Source organism: Bison bison, unplaced genomic scaffold (assembly GCF_000754665.1).
Source record: "Bison bison bison isolate TAMUID 2011002044 unplaced genomic scaffold, Bison_UMD1.0 scf7180017864203, whole genome shotgun sequence".
NCBI lineage: Eukaryota > Metazoa > Chordata > Mammalia > Artiodactyla > Bovidae > Bison > Bison bison.
The window spans coordinates 6,392,915-6,411,071 of record NW_011494775.1 but is presented as its reverse complement, the minus strand read 5'-3'; the positions used below and the strand labels follow the sequence as shown (position 1 = coordinate 6,411,071).

The 18,157-nt window shown below is 51.2% G+C and overlaps 1 pseudogene; it reads left to right on the top strand.

Moving 5' to 3' along the window:
• The first annotated feature begins 8,799 nt into the window (after window positions 1–8,799).
• LOC104991938 lies at window positions 8,800–9,313 on the top strand (annotated as a pseudogene).
• The last annotated feature ends 8,844 nt before the right edge of the window (window positions 9,314–18,157 follow it).

Genomic DNA, 18,157 nt, shown 5'->3' with positions numbered 1-18,157 from the left:
AAGTACTCCCACTAGCCAAGACTTGGTTTTAGAAGGTTCTGTGAGATTGGGAGGAGACAAGCCTGGACACAGATATTTTTAGGCCCAGGTGGTAAGGGCTGGAGTGAGGGAGGCCAGAGAAGAAGGTATGATCAAAAGCTATGCTGGGGACCCAGATGAGGATTCACAAATGACGGCACATTGAAGGTGGGGCTTTGAGGAAAGTGTCGGGATTTGCCTGGCCATGAAAGTGGAGGGCAGAGAAAACACCATCAGTGAGAAACAAAGCATGGCTACAAAAGGCGGCAGTGATGGAGGTGGGCTGAAGAGCCTTCCAAGCCAAGTCAGAAGAGTGGGACCTTTGCCCCACCAATGAAGAGGCAAAGAAAATGTTTAGATCCAGGGTCTAAACTGGATCTGTGAGTGAGAAAGAGCCCCCTGAGGTCAGTGTTGGGGGTGGTCTAGACCAAAAATCAGCAAACTATGGCCTGAGTGCCAAATGTGGGCCTTGGCTTGTTTCAATAAAGTTTTGTGGGCAGACAGCTATGCCCACTCATTTCTACATCACCTATGGTGCTTTCACTACCAGAGTATAGCTGAGCTGTCCTAACAGAGACCGGCTGACCCAGAAAGCTGAACTTCTTTACTCTTGGCCCTTTGGAGCCTGGTGCAGAGGAGTGAGAGCAGAGTTGGGGGCCCAGGAACAGGTGAGGCTGTGGGGAAACTGAAGAGGGGGCCCTTCCCAGGGAGATCAGGAGGCAGGACGGAGGATGTGGGAAGGCCTGAACGTGGAGGTGGAGGAGGCTGAGTAGACAGCGTCTTTAGCTTGGAGGTGGGTGGCCTGCTAGGCCATTGGTGATGGGGACACAAGAAGGACCCTGAGGCCAGTGAAGCTGGCTGAATTGGGGGCCTGGGGCAGTGGAGTTGGCTCCCAGGGGAGGAATGCAGTGGCCCATGGGCCTAGAACCTTCCATGGGTCCCAGAAGGCTTGGGCCAAGTTCCCCAATGGGCCCTGTGGCCCTGCGGGCCGCCTTCAAAGGGGCCCCTGTGTTGCCAGAGGTCACCTGGTGACTGAAGAACAGAAGAAGCGCTCCCCAGCCGGAAGGCCTGAGGGTCCGGAGCTGCGCTGCCCACAGGGCAGTCATCCATCATGTGCGGAAGTCCTCCTGGTGGCCGCCTGGCTAGTCTAGAGGGAACTGCAGAGTCGGGAAAGTTTTCTCTGAGAGGAAGCCCCGGAGCCGCCGTCCAGGGCATTTCTGGGGTGTGTGGAGACACTGTAAGCAACCAGGGGAGAGCTGTCCACGCTGTGAGGGGCAAGGGTGGCCTGGTGACTGAGTCGAGCTCAGACAGAGCTACAGAGGACAACCAGAGGCCTGAGGGCTTCATCCCACACAGAATGGGGCCCTTGAGCCTGCACAAAAGGCCCGTTGGCCAGGACAGCTCCCTATGCAAGCTATGACTCTGGCTCTGGGCTGGGCCCCTGTGGCCTCCCGTGCTCCACAGGCCCCCGCCTGGCACAGCCCCTGGTGTGCCGATGATCTCCGGAAGGATGGGCCGTGGGGAAGGCCAGGCGATCGATAGCTCCGTCAGCGGCGAGGGCGGGAGGAAGCCAGGCCCCAGGCGGCTGCCTGCTGTCCCCCACCCCACCCTCCAGGAAGGCGGATAAGACTCAGGGACCCTCTTGAGCGAAGCCGGGCACCCGCCTGCCACCCGGCACCCCTATCTGCCGCGGAAGGACCCAGTTCCTGAATTGCTTGGATGGGCCGCATCGCAGGCCTCCACCGAAGCCTTTAATAGCCTGGGCCTAATGTTTTATTGTTGGTTTTAAAAGTGTAATTAGTTCAAGTGTAAACAGAAAAAACCTGCTTAATTAAGAATTTTTAAACAGGGGCATAAAAGCGCTGGCGGAAACACTGTGAACCCCTAACTGCTTTCATAAAATCGATTGAGAAGAGGCTCCAAGCGCACGGGCCGGGCGGGGCGGGGGCGCGGGGGGCTGTGGGCGAGCCTCCGGACTGATGCCTTTCACCCGACCAGGCGCAGGCCCCAGGGACCTGCCGGTTTACGACCGGGGTCTGGGGACCCGTACCTAATGATTTTTACGCATTAGTGGAGATGAGAGTTGGCTAAGACCAGACTGTTTAAGAAGCCTTTATGGGTATCTTAGAGCCGAGTCCCGTGACCCCGGGGCTTCCTGGGTGGTGAAAACCCCCAACCCCACCATGGAGGCCCTCCTCCTGACCCCTTCTTGGGCCGGTGGCCGGTCATCCTCTCCTCGTGGACCACATACACAGGACGGTGGACAGGGGAGGTCCGTGGTCACTGGTTCACCTCTCAGCCTATCAGGCCAGTCCCCTGCAGGTATGGACACCCACCCTCCGCATCAAGTGCGTGGGCTTACTGCAGGATGCTGGCAGTGCCTGCCTTCCACAGGGGCGGGAGGTGTCCTCAGAGGCGCGTCAGGCTTGGAAGGAGCCAGGGTTCAAGGTGAGATCATCTGGATCCGGCTGCTGGGAAGGGGCTGGGTGGGACTGTCACCCTTCACCCAGAGGCCATACGGGCCCCAGGCTAGGCCCAGCACCTTGCCCAGTCCCAGAGTTTGTCTGCTTGAGCATCACGTTTGAGAAGCAGGGAGAAATTCCAGAGAGCCAAGTGGTTGATGGCACCGTGCAGGGGTATAGACTGGAGCCTGTGGGCAGGGCTTCTGAAGGTCCCGGGACCAGCCTGGCAGGGCGTGGAGTGCAGGCTGTGGTCCAGCCCCAGTGCTCTCTCTGTGAAGGGGTCCCCTCTTCCCTCACCCTCTCCCCCACAGCAACTTTCTGAGAATAAGAATATGTGGTGATTGCAAAGTGGTTGGCAGGTCTAGGCTGGGATCTGGGACCCACTTCCAGTCTCGGAGCCTTGGGTGTTGAGAGGGGTTGGTGGTCTTCTTCACCTTTGTGCCCTGAGACTCTCCTTGGTCTGCCCAGTCTTGCTCCCCAGAGACGGAGATGGGGGATCAGAACCAGCCAGAGCCGAAGGCCTCGCTTGTCAGGAGCTTCTCAGATTCTGCTGCTACTGTGGCTCCAACCCATGTGGCCAGAATGCTGCCCCAATGGACTGGCCTGGAGACCCAGGCTGACCCAGCCCCATGTGACCCAGGAGTCAGATCCAGTGATTCCTGGCTTCGACGCCTGAGCTTGGATCTGCTGAGCCACGTGGAGACCACCTGGGAGGGCTCAGAAGGAGAGCCTCCCTTTCCAGAGCAGAGAGGCCACCTGCAGGAGGCCTGGGCTCCGCGTCTCTGGAATCTGGGCAGGAAGGAGCCCTATGGACACCCCTCAGGTGATCAGAAAGGCTGAAATGGCTGCCTAAAGCAGCCCAGTGGCTTGCGGTTGGGGGACCGAGAATCTTGGGGCCTCTCTTTCTGAGGGACAGGGACCAGGTGGATCCCCTTTGACCCCCTGCCCACCTGCCCAGTGGTATTTGGGGCATCTGGGCTGAGCCCATCAGTCTAGGGGGTGCACCGTGTACATCATAACGATATTGATACGTGGAGGGAGGCTGGGGCCCAGCACGGAGGCTGCCGCCCGGGGCCTGCCTGCTCGCAGCCGCAGCCACGAAGGCAGATCAATAACTGGCGAGGCAGACAGACTGGGGATTTCTCTCCTCTAATTGGGAGGTGTCAGCGGGGGGAGAGGGGGCAGTGCCCAGATGTGCAGGTGTGGCTGGCCCCTCTGTGGCCAGCGCTCAGGGTCTTAGCCCCGCTCAGCAGCTCTCTCATTCGTGAGTCTATCTCTGTTTCTCTCCCCGTGTCTCTGCATTTCTTTGTCTTCTGTGTCTTTGCATCTCTTTATCTCTCCTTTCCTGTTGGTCCCTGCTTCTCTGCGTAAGTCTTTGTGGGTCTCTGTCTCTCTTTTATTTTTAAATATTTATGTATTTATTTTTATTTGTTGGCTATATAGCATGTGGGACCTTAGTTCCCCGACCAGGGACTAAACCCGCCCCCCCTGAATTGAAAGTGCAGAGTCTTAGCCACCTGCCACCAGGGAGGTCCTTCTCGTCTCTCTTTTAATCTTCATTTCTCCATCAGTCTCTGTCTCTCTCAGTGTCTATCGCTCCTTGTCCCTCTCTGTCTCTCAATCTCTGTCCTTCTTTGTATCTCTCTCTTTTTTCCCCCCTCTCAGAATCTAAACTAGAATCTGAAATCTCTCCCAGAAATCACACTCAGGAGCCCTAGTCCAGGTTGGGGTGAGTTGGGCTCACCTCCTCATGGACCTGGGCCCCCTACTCTGCCCCTGGTTGAATGTCCTTCGTCTGCAGAGGGTTTGTTCAAGTTTGAACAAGTTCCCCTCCTGTAAAAGCCATGAGATCTCCATGGGAAAATCCCATTCTGGCCGTGATCTGCATTCCTGGAGATCATCATGGGGCCTGGTACATCATGCCCCATCTGTTTGGACCCTTGTCCTTTACAGGGTGGGGGTCTGTGCTACAAATGAGCAGACCCATCAGCTCCCCGTCCTTTCCCTGCCTTGTGCATGTTTGAGTCTTCCTCTTAGTGGGGCCCTGACTGAGTTCTCAACCCTTTGGAACCTCAGGGCTCTGTCTGCAATGTGGAGGTGAATTTCAGAAAATGACTCCCATTCCCTGTGATGAGCAGGGTTCCCTCAGCAGGCAGATGCTTGTGGGTGTGAGGAACAGGAAGCTGGATTCCAGGGGCACCAATAATAGAACTGTAGAGTGGATCTACGAGCTGAAAGTCAAAGACGGCAGTTGCAGGTAAGGCTTGATCCAGCAGTACAGCTTGGTTACCAAAATCCCAAAGATGATAGCCAGAAGCCTCTTCCCTCCTTCAAGCTCAGTGGGAGAGAGACAGAGAAAAAGGAAAGGAGAGAGAGGGAGAGGGAAGGAGGCACATCCCTCATGGTCCCTGAAGCATTTCAAGGCTTGGATTGAATCATTTAAGTCGCAGGACCACCCAGCCTTAATCCCTGGGGATGGAAATAGGGGCCACTGAAAAGGGAGAAGGATGATATGGATGTGAGCAGCCAATGCTGGTGCATAGAACTTCTCCTTCCTCTGGGAGAGGGTGGGGGAGTCGAGGAAGGTGCAGCAGATGCTTGTGCAGCTGGGGTTAATCCAGCCCACAGGTCCAACCCACCAGTGGTCAACTCCAACTTCTTTCCACCTCCAGCTCCAGTGCTCCCTCCTCCAGGCAGCCTTCCTTGACTGCCCCTCTCTGAATTTCCCGATTGAAACCCTGCTTCTGGCCTGGCCCTGGGCTGTGCTTGTCCAGCTCTGTCCTTGCCCCTTAAGGCCATGGGTCTCATGGCCTCTCTGCCCCTCTGCCCATATTGCCTACATGTCATTCTAATAAATCCTTCCTCCCTCTGCTGCCCCTGCCCAACCTCAGTTTCTCCTCCTGTAGGAGTATCTTGGGGCTTTTCAGGTGGTGCTAGTGGTAAAGAACCCACCTGCCAATGCAGGAGACATAAGAGATATGGGTTTGATCCCTGGGTTGGGAAGATCCCCTGGAGGAGGGTATAGCAACCCACTCCAGTATTCTTACCTGGAGAGTCCCATGGACAGAGGACCTGATGGGCTACAGTCCACAGGGTCGAAAAGAGTCAGACACAACTGAAGCAACTTAGCACAGCATAGCACAGAGAAGTATCTTGATCAGGGGAGGATCTGGGAAGTGGAACAGGAGTCTGTCAGCCAGCATCTCAGCTAGAGAGGGAAAAAAAACACAAATCTCTGGTGAGATTTGAATTTCAGAGAAGCAACAAATACATTTTTCGTGCAAGTTTTAATATACTCTTGCTTGCAGGCATGTCCTGGCTGCAGGGGACCACAGGGGCTGTGCCTTCTAGCTTCCCACATGCTGGGGTGCATGCGGGGAGGCCCCCCCAGGGCATCTGAGGATGGGGGCCTGGATCCCTGCAGTCGTCATCAGCACTCTGCACCCAGGACCCACTTATACTAAATAGTCAGTGTTCAGCAGAACTCACATGTGACTGGGTCTCCTGATTTTATCTGGGGATCCTAGTTGGGGAGACAGGCTCTGCAGGGCCTGGCTGATCTCTGGAGCATTTATTAAGCACCTAATATGGGGCTTAGACACTCCCCTCAGAGGTGGGGGCTGGGCCGGGAAACCCAGGTAACCAGTTCCTTGGGGATAGTGTGACCGGGCTTCTGGAAGCCCCCAGCCCAGCCAGGCCTGGCCACTGCATCCCTCCCAAGGCTCGATCGCACAGATCGATGCCTTCCCTCATGGTGTGGTGTTTGCAGGAGCTGTAGCCCTGATCGAAGCGGGCAGGGAAGGGGACGGGGAGGGCGGGAGGCAGTGGAGTGGGATGGGGGATGGACTGAGCGCGTGCGCATGTGTGTGTGTGCCCGTTACATGTGCGCAGCTGAGGGTGCACGTGTGCCCACATCTGTGTGGGAGCATCAGTGTGTCTGCTGGCCAGTAGCTTGTGTAGACATCCAGCCAGCCTGTGTCCCGGTGTGGATGTTGGTGTGGTCTATGTAGACACGTGTGAACACTTGCATGAGTGCGGTGGAGCCTCTGACCTTGTCCTCTGTGCTGGTGGCCTGCCCGTGTTGAAGAGGTCCCCCAGAGCCACGGGTGGTGAGGGTCAGCAGGGGGCCTCAGGAAGCCAGAGTCAAGGGTGTCGAGTGTCCTGTGTTGGGGGCTCTCCCAGGGCTTCCTGCCTTGGCTGCCCACACGTAGATACCAGGATGGTGGTTCCAGGTGTCCACCTCCCCTTTCCAGCTGGACAGGAGCGGATGAGACCACTGGGTCCTCCGGGCAGACACTTGGCCACCATCCCGCTAAAGCCATTTCATAAATTCCCAGTGTGGGAGGGCCGGAGGGTCTAGGGGGATCCAGAGACAGCGACAGAAACAGAGAGAAGGGGGAGGGGTGGGGGACAGAAAGGCGCTGAGAGACACCCAGAGAGCGGCAGTTCACATGTCTCTCTCTCTGTCAACTTGACTCCCTCAGGCCCACAGGATAACAAATCCTTACACAGAAACAGGACTAAATGAAGAAGCCCCCTGGGGCACTCGCTCCTGGGGTGACCTGAAGGGCAGAGCTTGCTCCTTCCCTCAGAGGCCCCGGCTGGCATGCTGGCCTGCGGAGCTGGGGGGTCAACGTCCCCATAGCTGGTGGATGGACCCCACCATGGGCACTCTGCCCAGCAGTTCCCTCTACCTACACCCTTCTGCTCACAGCAGCTGGAGGGACTGACATGCCAATGAGCTTGTGCCACTCTCCTGCTAAGACCCTCACTGACTCCCTATTGCTCTTATGATCAGATGCCGACTCCTCGAGGTGGCCATGTCAGAGGTGGGTCCTGCTGTCCATCCCCATTTCAGAGAGATAAATGCTGAGGCTTGGAATGGAAAAGGGACTCAGCCAAACTTCTGAGTTCTGGCTCAGCTGGGAGAGGAACAGAAGCAGTGGCTGGGCCTGAAATGGTATGAGAGGGAGGTTGGACACGAGACAGGAGCCCAAAATGGGGAAGGACCTGCTCAGTCTCCAGAACACAAATGCGGTACCCATAATATCCCAACATGAACACACAGGCATGTTTGTCCAAAAGAGACTCACTCAGGTCCTAGTGACTCTTAGTCACCAACAATTATGACAAAATTTCAGTTCCTGCTTCCAGGCTGTGCGTTCAAGGGAAGATGTATCTGCATGTGCTGAGAAGTGACAGTGAGGGAAGCGGCAAACAGTGTAGACCCACAGTCAGAAGTGAGGTTCCATGCTGCTGCTAAGTCACTTGTCGTGTCCGACTCTGTGCGGCCCCATAGACAGCAGCTCACCAGGCTCCCCCGTCCCTGGGATTCTCCAGGCAAGAACACTGGAGTGGGGTGCCATCGCCTTCTCCAGTGAGGTTCCATACTTAGGGGCTTATTAAGTGCAGAAATCAAAAGTACTACAAAGACCAGCCATCACCCCAGAAAACCAATCTTCATCTGGACCCCCATTTGCCCAGAAGTCACAATCCATTCCTCAACTCTGTTTCAATAGAACATCAAATCTGTGATATAGGTTTTTTTTTTTCTTTTTTTTTTTTTGGCCACACTGCATGGCTTGCAGGATTTCAGTTCACTGACCGGGGATGGAACCTGGGCCCTGGCAGTGAAAGCTCTGAATCCTAACCACTGGCCACTAGGGAACTCCCTGAGATATCATTTCATACTATTAAAATAATGTAGGCTTTATTTTCATTTGTTGTTCAGTCATTCAGTCCTGTTCAACTCTTTGTGACCCCAGGGACTGCAGCATGCCAGGCTTCTCTGTCCTTCACTATCTCCTGGAGTTTGCTCAAACTCACGTCCATTGAGTCGGTGATGCCATCCAACCAGCTTATCCTCTGTTGTCCCGTTCTCCTCCTGCCTTCAAAGTTTCCCAGCATCAGGGTCTTTTCCAGTGAGTCAGCTCTTTGCATCAGGTGGCCGAATTATTGGAGCTTCAGCTTCAGCATCAGTCCTTCCAGTGAATATTCAGGATTGATTTCCTTTAGGATTGACTGGTTTGATCTCCTTGCAGTCCAAGGGACTCTCAAGAGTCTTCTCTAGCACCACAGTTCAAAAGCATCAATTTTTCGGCGCTTAGTCATTTAAGACAATCATGATAAAAGGGAGAGAAAATGAAAGAAAAGTTGTCCCATCCATCTGTCACAAATTGAATATAGCATTGTCGCCCCCCACCCAAATTCATGTTCACCGCAACCTCAGAATGGGACCTTCTTTGGAAATAGGGTCTTTGCGGATGTAATGAGTTAGGGTATTGAGATGCTTTCCAGACCTGACTGAGGAGGTGCCATAATGGGGGTTGACATCCACCATAACAAGGACCAAAAGGTTCGTTGCAAGGAGCCCAAGAGCTAGGACGCCTATCAAAGGCTGCTGGTCAAGCTGAACAGGCCAGACCAAGCACCTCCATTTTCAGTCAAGTTGTACTGAAGAGATTGTGAGCTACACCAGCCGTCCACCTTGGTCCCTTTTCCAGATGATAGAGAAGATGAAGTTTTCGGGCTGGACAGGCAAGATAGCTGTGGTCATGGGGGCTGCAGCCAATGATGTGTGTGTCTAGGAGGTGCCCAAACTGAAGGTGTGTGCTCTGTGCCCAGAGTTGCATCCTCAAGGCCGGGGCAAGATCCTCACCTTTGGCCAGCTGGCCCTGGACTCCCCCATGGACTGTGGCCCTGTCTTCCTCTCTGGTCCTCCCCAGGGCTGAGAGGTGTACAGGCATTTCAGCAAGGCCCTAGGAACCCCGCATAGACACACCAAACCCTCTATACACTCCAAGGGCCAGAAGCTGGAGCACACCAGAGGCTGATGAGCCAGTCTCGGCTACACAAACTAACGCCAGATTCTACCTTGTTATTGAAAAGATTTGTGATGCTAAAAAAAAAAAAGAGTCTTGAGATGACATCATTCTGGATTTAGGGTGTGACAGAAAAAGACAGAGAAACATACAAGGAATAAGGTGATGTGAAGAGGAGGAGCAGAGACTGGAGTTATGCAGCCATAAGACAAGGGCTGCCAGCAACACCAGGAGCTGGGGAAAGAGGCTGGGTTTTTCCTGCAGAACCTCCAAAAGGAATCAGCCCTCTGACACCAGGATCTTGGAGTCAGGCCTCCAGAACCGGGAGAGAATAAATACTGTTGCTTTAAGCCATTCAGTTTGTGCAACTTTGTTACATGGATGGACCCGAGAACACTCACACCTCTTCCTACTGTTATAGCATCTGCCCTGAAACATTTGTGTGTGACCTTTCACCCTTTTTCATGTTGATGGGAATCTTTTCTTCCTGTGTGTAGTTCATCCAAGACACTGCTCTCTTGTCAGTTTACAAGAGTATGTGAATGTTTTCCTAAGTGAATACTCAGCAGTCGTCATCTTAAATACTGGGACACAGATATATCATCATATATTTATTCATTAAAGATTTATTTATTTTTGGCTGTGTTGGGTCTTTGTTGCTGCAGGTGAGTTTTCTCTAGTTACAGCAACTTGGGGCTACTCTCTGGTTGCACTGATGGGGCTTGTCATCGCAGTGGCTTCTCCTGTTGTGGTGCATGGGCTTAACTGCGCCTCTGCGTATGGAATCTCCCTGGAGCAGGGATCAAACCTGTGTCCGCTGCATTGGCAGGTGGATTCCTAACCACTGGACCACGAGGGCAGCCCTATCATCATTTGTTGAGCAAATTGTCTTGTTTTGAATGCTTAGATGGCTCCCATCTTTTTTCTGTTGGAGACAGGACAGCTGTGAGCATCCTTGAATTTAGACACTTGAACACACTGTGGAGTTTTCCTTCAGGACACTCTCAGTGTAAAGGAGTTACTTGTCAGAGACCATGAGACAAATATTAAGACCCTGATGATTCATTTTCTCAAATCATCTCCAAAGTAACATTACCAAATGCACATCCTTTAGTTGTGTCCCAGCAGGTACATTTGCCATCATCTATGCCAGCCATGGGAATTGTTATTTTTTAACCCTTGAAATGTTGAGGTATACTTTTCAGTTATTTGTATACTGATCAGTAATTTCACTTCTAGATATACACCCAAAAGAATTGGAAAGAGCTACTGGGAAATGGCACCCCACTCCAGTACTCCTGCCTGGAAAATCCCATGGATGGAGGAGCCTGGTGGGCTGCGGTCCATGGGGTCGCTGAGGGTCGGACATGACTGAGCAACTTCACTTTCACTTTTCACTTTCATGCATTGGAGAAGGCAATGGCAACCCACTCCAGTGTTCTTGCCTGGAGAATCACAGGGACGGGTGGGCTGCCGTCTCTGGGGTCGCACAGAGTTGGACACGACTGAAGTGACTTAGCAGGAACTGAAACAAGTACACACATATTCACAGCAGCAGGATTCACAGGAGCCATAGGTGGGAACAATGTAAGTGTCCGCTGATGGATAATGGACAAACACAATGTGGTCCAACTGTGCAGTGGAATATTACTCAGCCTTAGAAAGGATAGAGATTCTGACACATGCTACAACCTGGGTGAACCTCAAGGAAGTGATGCTCAGTGAGAGAAGCAGACACAGAAAGCTGATTCCACTCACAGGAGGTCCCTGGAGGAGTCAGATCCACAGAGACCGAAGTAGATGGTGGGGCCAGGGACTGGGGGAGGATAGGAGGAGTCAGTGTTTCATGGGAGCAGAGCTTCAGTTTGGGAAGATGATGGTGGGGGACAATGATGGTGGGGATGGTTGCATGACAATGTGAATGTGCTTAATGCCACTGAGCTGTGCGCTCAAAAATGGTTGAGATGGTGGGTTTTATGTCATGTAGATTTTACCACAATACAAAAACATCTTTAACGGGGAAAAAATGAGGTAAAATGTATTTGCAGTGAAATGCACAGATCTTGGTCTGTAGTTTGATGCATTTTAACAAATGACCGCTCGTTATGTGAACAGAATCCTACCACATCGGAATGCTGTGGTTCTAATTCATGAATTCTGGTTTTTCATGTTATTGGTTATTTGCATTTCCTCTTATGGGAATTTCCTCACTGTGGTTTTTGCCCATTGCATCAGGGTGGGATGCTGCCAAGAACCAAAATAAACCTGAACAACCTTAAAAAGGAGGCTTCTCAGTCTAGACACTGCACATCTCTAAGTGCCCATGTGAACCAGGGGTCCAGGGAAAATCGTGCAGTAAGAGAGCATCAGCCGAGACATGTGTGGGTGACACACGCTTGCACAACCCCAGCCTGTGTCTGCAAAGAGACCCCTGACCCCAGTAATGCATGTCCCTTGGGAAGGGACTGAGATGATGGTCTTTTTGCTCTGTTCTATCTGCCGTGGCTGAAAATATCATTTGCCACTACATATAATAAAGTAAACAGGCTCAGAATTTAAAATGTATTGGGACTTCCCTGGCTGTCCAGTGGTTATCCATGCTTTCACCACAAGAGGCACGGGTTCCATCCCTGGTTGGGAAGCTAAGTCCAACAAGCCACATGGCACATACAAAAAAAGAAAAGGAGAAAAAAGAAATAAAATGTACTGCTGGTGTGCCATTTTCCCCAAGACCAGAGCATCTTCCTGAGCCCAGATCTGAAGACTCTTTTCTGGTTGAAACATCCACCTCGTCTCCCCTACCTCACATCCACCACTCAGATTCCATCTCCAGGTCTTTGAGTCTCATCCTTCCCTGGGCAGAGGACTGAGGGTCCCTTCCCAGCTCTGAGTCACCCCTGCACTGAAGGGCCAGCTAAAAGTTGATGGGTAGATGGGGAGGCAGACATATGGATGGGGACATAGGTGAGTGTAGACTATAGACAGCCGTCTATAGACGGCTCAAAGCATAGAAGGGTGTTGAAGGCTAGATGAGAGAAAACATGGGAAGGTCTTAGAACAGGGCCTGGCACATAGGCAGTCAATTAAATGTGACCTTGTGACGGGATGGGGAAGGGAGTTCACAGGTAGACAGTGGAATGGATGAATGTCTAGGTGGTAGGAGGATGAAGGAATGAATGAAGCCATGATCGGCAAGTGAATATGTAGGCAGACTGATGCTGCTGCTGCTGCTAAGTCGCTTCAGTCGTGTCTGACTCTGTGCGACCCCATAGACGGCAGCCCACCAGGCTCCCCCGTCCCTGGGATTCTCCAGGCAAGAACACTGGAGTGGGTTGCCATTGCCTTCTCCAATGCATGAAAGTGAAAAGTGAAAGTGAAGTCACTCAGTCGTGTCCAACTCTTAGCGATCCCATGGACTGCAGCCCACCAGGCTCCTCCGTCCATGGGATTTTCCAGGCAAGAGTACTGGAGGGGAGTGCCATTGCCTTCTCTGAGGTAGGCAGACTAGGTTATGTGAATAAGTGCTGACATCAATATGGCAAGAAATGGTTGGGTAGATGGAGGATTGGACAGATGGAAAGATAGGGGGATGATGGATGATGGATGACAGATAAATCTATTGGCCTAAGGATGGATGATTGGTGATGTATTAATAGATGAATGGATGAATGGACAGATGGGTGGATGGATGGATGGATATAAGAGCATATTATAGATGATGAAGGTAAGCCTGACTGGCTGGCTGGGTAGATGAATGAATGGATTGATGAGTCTATGGATGCATGAATGAATGGATAGGCCTATGGATGGATAATGAGTGATATATTAGTAGATGAATGGATGGATAGATAGAAAATCATATAATAGATGGTGCATATAAGGATGAGTGGATGGATGGATAAGTCTATGGATAGATGGAAGAATGGATGGGCCTATGGATGGATGATGGATGATATATTAATAGATGAATGGATGGATGGGTAGATGGATGGATGGATACAAGAACATATTATAAATTGTGGATGAATGGATGGATAGATAAATGAATGGGTGGGTGCGTCTGTGGATGGATGAGGGATATTTGGGAGGATGAATGAATGAATGATGGATGGATAACTAGGTGATTGAGTGGATGGATGAAGGAATGAATAAGTCTATGGTTGGGTGGATGGATGAAAGAATGGATAGAGGGATGATTAATGTATGAGCAGTGGATGGATGGATGGTGGATGGATGGTAGATGGATGGATGGGTGGATGATAGATGGATGGATGGACAGATGGATGGATGGATGGTGGATGGATGGTGGATGGGTGGATGGATGGATGGATGGTGGATGGATGGTAGATGGATGGATGGGTGGATGGATGAATGGATGATGGATGGATGGGTGGATGGCTGGGTGAATGGATGGGTGGATGGTGGATGGGTGGATGGTGGATGGATGATGGATGGATGGATGGTGGATGGATGGTAGATGGATGGATGGGTGGATGGATGAATGGATGATAGATGGATGGATGGGTGGATGGCTGGGTGAATGGATGGGTGGATGGTGGATGAGTGGATGGTGGAAGGATGATGGATGGATGGATGGATGGATGATGGATGGATGGGTGGTAGATGGTAGATGGATGGATAGATAGTGGATGGATGGATGGATGGATGGATGGTGGATGGATGGATGGGCTGGGGGTGGATGGATGGATGACCATACGCATGGATGGATGACCAGATGGACAGATGGATATGTGGACACTGTCCCCATTGAGTCCCACATCCAATAGGGCTGCAGGCCACCGCTTCCAGGCCTGGTTGGTTCTCAGGGGCTTCACTTTCTGTCTTGGATGTAGCCTTCTGCTACCCTCTGGGCCTCAGTCTCTCCCCACATTTGGGGAAGGGACAGGGGGAGCCCAGAGTCCACTATGCTGCTCCCTCTCCCACCACCTCCATTCCTCCTCCCCAGGAAGGACTGGTTCAGGATCAACGAATGAAGAACAAGATGCAAAAAGGTAATTAATCTATGGAGAGGGGAGGAGTGTTAATACCTTGAAGACACAGGGGACACACTGTCAGCTCCCACCAATTAGTGGCCTAAACCTGTGTGGCTGCTCTCCATGCTGCGGCCGAGTTGATTACTCTAATTAATTTTGCATCGACCCACATGGATCTGCCGGGGAGCGCTGATTGGCCTGGGAGATGGATGCTGCCGGCTGGCCCATGGCCCCCATGGTCCCCGGTTCTCCACACTTCCCGCCGCTTGGCCGGTCCCTCAATGTCCAGTGTGCAAGGTCAAATGCTGCCCCACCCCCACACCAGCCTCTAGCATCCAGCCCACAGCCCAGTACACACCCGGATCTGCAGAATAGGGTGAGGGCACAGCCGGGAGCCTGTTGCCCTGTAACAATGATTGTGCAGAGCTGGAGGCAACTTCCAGGGCTGATGAGAGACCCCTCAGCTGGCCTGGCCTCTGAGGACCGCCCAATGGGAGGGCATATTCAGGGGGTGAGGGAGCTATGTGCAGCTAAGGAAGCTTCTCCCTGCCTCGGCTTAGGGCAAGAGCCAGACTCACCTTTCCCCAAGCATGGGGGCACTTCCTGCAATCCAGGCCTTTACTTTCTTGTTCCAATGCACTCAGATGGTTAAAGCCTCTGCCTACAATGCAGGAGACCTGGGTTCAATCCCTGGGTCGGGAAGATCTCCTGGACAAAGAAATAGCAACCCACTCCAGTATTCTTGCCTGGAAAATCTCATGGATGGAGGAGCCTGGTAGGCTACAGTCCACGGGATTGCAAAGAGTCGGATACAACTGAGTGACTTCACTTTCACTTTTTTTTTTCCCCACGACACAGCCCTGGAGGTCAGAGGCCTTACAGGATTAAATCCAGGTGTGGGCAGGGCTGGTCCCTCCAGAGGCTCCTGGGAAGCACTAGCTACCCCCTTTTCCAGCTTCTAGAGATGTCCACATCCTTGGCTCACAGCCCCTCCCTCCATCACAATCAGCAGCCCAGCATCTCCCATCTCTCTCTGCCTCTGTCCCTCCCACCTCCCTCTTAAAAGGACCCTGTGATGACACTGGGCCCCCAGGAAATCCAGGATCATCCCCATCTCAGAGGCCTTAACTTAATCCTTCCTGCCAAGTCCCCTCTTCTGTGTGAGGTGACACATCCACAGATCCTGGGACCAGACAGGAACATCTTTGGGGCCATTATTCTGTAGACCACAGGGAGGTGTCCCAAAGCAGTGCCCGAGCTCTGGTCAGAAGCTGGATACAGCCATACCTGAAGGGGCTGTTTTGTTTTTTCTAATATATATAATTTTATTTATTTACTTTCGGTTGTTCTGGGTCTTTGTTGTTGTGAGCAGGCTTTCTCTAGTTGTGGAGAGCGGGTGCTGCTCAGCTGTGGTGCACAGACTTCTCACTGGAGTGGCTTCTCTTGCTGTGGAACACAGGCTCTAGAGCACAGGCTCAATAGTTGTGACATATGGACTTAGTTGCTCCGAAGCATGTGGGGTCTTCCCAGACCAGGGACTAAACTCATGTCTCCTGCATTGGCAGGTGGATTTTTAACCACTGAGCCACCAGGGAAGCCCTTAAGGGACTGTTTAAGTTGTTGGCATGAACAGAAGACAGGGACATATGTGGCCCAGAGATCTACTCCAGGAAACAGAAGACACACGTTCTGTATAATCTCAAAGAAAAGAAAGAAGTCAACGATTTTATAGAAAAAAGATGAAAGATGAAATGCTAAGTAAGATGAGAGACTCAGATCAAAAGAAGGCTGGCAGAGCAAAGCCTGTCAATTAATGACAGCAAAACTATCATCATATGTGGTACAGATCAGAATCAACATTACGGCGATTCAAAGTGGCCACTAGTTTGCTCAATCATGCCAGAAGGCAGAGGGGAAAAACAGATAAGACAGAGGGCTGATGTTCCCAAACAGAACCATATTCCACAATGTAACAGAAGAAAACTTTCCTCGGGTGAAGAGAGGTCTGAATCTACAGCCCCCAAAAAGGGCTTCCATTTTTGAGGCAAAATTAAAGTAAAACAATCAAGCCCAACAATTCTCCAGGGGATATATGTGCATGTAGAGGCTTAAAGGGAACACACAGAAAGATAACTGTCAGGCACTTAAAAGTGCCAAGGATATTAAAGACACCAAGCTGTCACATAAAGGAAATAGTGTTAGAAAGACAAGGAAATAATGGGTAGATGCCTCATAACAGGCTTTAACCCATTTCTCCTAGTACTTGTTGAAAAGGATACACAGAAAAATAAGGCAGGGAAGGATCAGTATGGTTTAAATGATGATATCAAGCTAATAGACATATCAGACTCTCCTGGGACAGAGAACAGAATTCTTTTAAAGGCCCTGGATCAAAAGCCAGCCACCTACTGGAGGGTGGGGTGGACTGGGAGGTTGGGATTGACAGGTATACACTGTTGATACTATGTATACAATAAATAACTAATGAGAACCTACTACATAGCACAGGAAGCTCTACTCAATGCTCTGCAGTGACCAAAAATGGGAAGGAAATCCAAAAAAGAGGGGATATATGTCTATATATAGCTGACTTTACTTTGCTGTACAGTGAAAGAGGAGAGTGAAAAAGTTGACTTCAAGCTCAACATTCAGAAAACTAGGATCATGGCATCCGGTCCCACCACTTCATGGCAAATAGATGGGGAAACAGTGGAAACAGTGACAGATTTTATTTTTTGGGATTCCAAAATCACTGCAGACGGTGACTGCAGCCATGAAATTAAAAGACACTTATTCTTTGGAAGGAAAGTTATGACCAACCTAGACAGCATGTTAAAAAGCAGAGACATTACTTTGCCAACAAAGGTACGTCTAGTCAAGGCTATGGTTTTTCTAGTAGTCATGTATGAATGTGAGAGTTGGACTATAAAGAAAGCTGAGTGCAAAGAATTGATGCTTTTGAACTGTGGTGTTGGAGAAGACTCTTGAGAGTCCCTTGGACTGCAAGGAGATCCAACCAGTCCATCCTAAAGGAGATCAGTCCTGGGTGTTCATTGGAAGGACTGATGTTGAAGCTGAAACTCCAATACTTTGGCCACCTGATGCAAAGAACTGACTCATTTGAAAAGACCCTGATGCTGGGAAAGATTGAAGGCAGGAGGAGAAGGGGACAACAGAAAATGAGATGGTTGGATGGCATCACTGATTCAATGGACATGGGTTTGAGTAAACTCCGGCAGTTGGTGATGGACAGGGAGGCCTGGCGTGCTAAAGTCCATGAGGTTGCAAAGAGTCAGACACAACTGAGTGGCTGAACTGAACTGAACAGTAGAAACTAGGCTTCCCTGGTGACTCAGATGGTAAGGGGTCTGCCCTACAATGTGAGAGACCTGGGTTTGATCCCTGGGTTGGGAAGAATCCCTGGAGAAGGAAATAGCAACCCACTCCAGTGCTCTTGCCTGGAAAATACTATGGACGGAGGAGCCTGGCAGGTTACAGTCCATGGGGTTGCAAAGAGTCGGACACGACCGAGCAACTAAAATACACACAGTAGAAACTAACACATTGTGAAGCAACTATACTCTGAAAAAAACTAATTTTAAGAAATAGTAAGGATGTTGGGCTTCCCTGATGATCCATTGGTTAGGAATCTGCTTGCCAATGCAGGGGACATGGGTTCTATCCCTGGTCTGGGAAGATCCTATATGCCATAAGGCAATTAAGCCCATGCTTGACAAGAGAAGCCATCGCAATGAGAAGCCTGCGCACTGCAACTAGAGAAAAGCCCATGTAGCATCGAAGACTCAGAGCAGCCAAAAATAAATATAAAGAAATACATTTATAAAACTATATTAAGGCTGTA